Source organism: Perognathus longimembris, chromosome 12, assembly GCF_023159225.1.
Source record: "Perognathus longimembris pacificus isolate PPM17 chromosome 12, ASM2315922v1, whole genome shotgun sequence".
In the NCBI taxonomy this organism is placed as follows: domain Eukaryota; kingdom Metazoa; phylum Chordata; class Mammalia; order Rodentia; family Heteromyidae; genus Perognathus; species Perognathus longimembris.
The window spans coordinates 15,818,163-15,820,441 of NC_063172.1; the positions used below are offsets into that span (position 1 = coordinate 15,818,163).

The 2,279-nt window shown below is 39.6% G+C and overlaps 1 pseudogene; it reads left to right on the plus strand.

Annotated features, from left to right (window-relative positions):
• The first annotated feature begins 454 nt into the window (after window positions 1–454).
• LOC125360890 lies at window positions 455–1,302 on the plus strand (annotated as a pseudogene).
• Window positions 1,303–2,279: the final 977 nt, after the last annotated feature.

Consider the following 2,279-nt stretch of genomic DNA (forward strand, 5'->3'; position numbering starts at 1 on the left):
CCCCCTCAAGTTTTACAGTCCATTTCCAACTTGTCTTGTGACAATGCTCTTGCATTGGTTCAACCTTTGTCTTTGTCTCACCATTTTGGAGTTCTCAGTTTTTAAAAGCTCACATTGATGCATGTGTCTATGTTGAACCATCCATGGATCATTTGAATAGATCCCCTTTGATCAATATAAATTATCCTTTTAATGTACCATTGTACTCGATTTGCTAATATAAGGTTGAGTATTTACATTTATGTTTATCAGAGATAGTGACCTACCATTGATTTTTTTCTTGCAGTGTCTTTGGCTTTGGTATCATGGTAATGATGGATGGCTTCAAAACATGAATTTGAAAGAATTCCCTCCTTTTCAACTTTTTGGATTAGTTTAAGAAGGTTTGGTTAAGAAGTGGTTAAGAAAGTTTGATTAAGAAGTAATTAAGAGAAGTTCTCGGGCGATTTGCGCTTCTGCCCTTTCGGCTCTCTGCCCAGCACCATGGCGGTCGGCAAGAACAAGCGCCTTACCAAAGGCGGTAAAAAGGGAGCCAAGAAGAAAGTGGTTGATCCATTTTCTAAGAAAGATTGGTATGATGTGAAAGCACCGGCCATGTTCAATATAAGGAATATTGGGAAAACACTAGTCACGAGGACTCAAGGAGCCACAATCGCATCTGATGGCCTCAAGGGTCGGGTGTTTGAAGTGAGCCTCGCCGATCTGCAGAATGATGAAGTCGCATTCAGAAAGTTCAAGCTCATTACTGAGGATGTTCAGGGCAAGAACTGTCTGACCAACTTCCATGGCATGGATCTCACCCGAGACAAAATGTGCTCCATGGTCAAAAAGTGGCAGACCATGATTGAAGCTCATGTTGATGTCAAGACTACAGAGGGTTATTTGCTTCGTCTGTTCTGTGTTGGTTTTACTAAAAAACGCAACAATCAAATCCGCAAGACCTCCTATGCCCAGCATCAGCAGGTGCGCCAGATCCGGAAGAAGATGATGGAGATCATGACCAGAGAGGTGTAGACAAATGACTTGAAAGAAGTAGTTAATAAATTGATTCCAGACAGCATTGGTAAAGACATTGAAAAGGCCTGCCAGTCTATTTATCCACTGCATGATGTCTTCGTTAGAAAAGTAAAAATGCTGAAGAAGCCCAAGTTTGAATTGGGAAAACTGATGGAGCTTCATGGTGAAGGTGGTAGTTCTGGAAAAGCTACTGGGGACGAGACTGGTGCTAAAGTCGAGTGAGCTGATGGATATGAACCACCAGTCCAAGAATCTGTTTAAAATTCAGAGTTTAATAGTGACAAATAAAAGGCCTACTTGTGATGGTTTGCAAAAAAAAAAAAAAAAAAAAAAGAAGTAATTAAGAGTTTGGAAGGTTTAAGAAGGTATATTTAAATGGCTGGTAGAATTAGGCTTTCTACATGGGAAGACTTTTTCTTACTATTTAGAAGCCTTTGTTATTATTACTATGTTCAGATTTTTCTATTTATTTATGATCCAGCATTGTTAGTCCTTATGTACCTATGAATTCATCCATTTCTTCCAGGTTTTATAATTTTTGGTATATATTTATATATATTATGGTCAGTTGTAATTTTGTGTAATGTCTCATCTATCATTTCTGATTTGTAAGTTTAAGCTCTCTTTTTTCCCTAAAGTTATTTTTGGTCAACCTCATATGCTTCCTATTGTGGAGAATGAAGTCTGGCTAGAGTTAGGACACTGCACTGAATGATAATGGAAGATTGCAGCTCTAGGGAGAAATTATTTTCCTGCTTTTGTCACCTCGCCATGTCATCTCCATCCCCTTTGTTGAAAAGTCTAACCTGTCACACGCTGACCATGAACACTTGATAAAGTCTTCTAAAGCTGAACTGCCGTCTCGCAGTACAGGGCAGAGAAGGGTGGATTTGCAATTAAGAGCTAGCAGATGAATGCCTAGTCCAAGCATGTCATGTGTAGTAGGCATGCTGATAGATGGCCACAGTTCACCTCCCAACTGACTGACCGGTTAACTATCAACTGGGGAAGGCTAAGACCTATCAGAAAAAAAGTGATTATTTTGTTCTTCAATCTCATGAATGTAGCTTCTGTGACTGTTCTATGTTCCTTACCAGTCTAGTTCTCTTTCTCCAGTTGCGAAATGGAACGGACAATTCTCTAACACTCACTTTCAGTCACATTTGCTACCTGTCTTCTCTGTCTAATATTTTATCTTCACATATGCATCATTGACATCTTCTCGGCCTCTCCCTTGACAGGGAACCCAATTTCTCCCATAA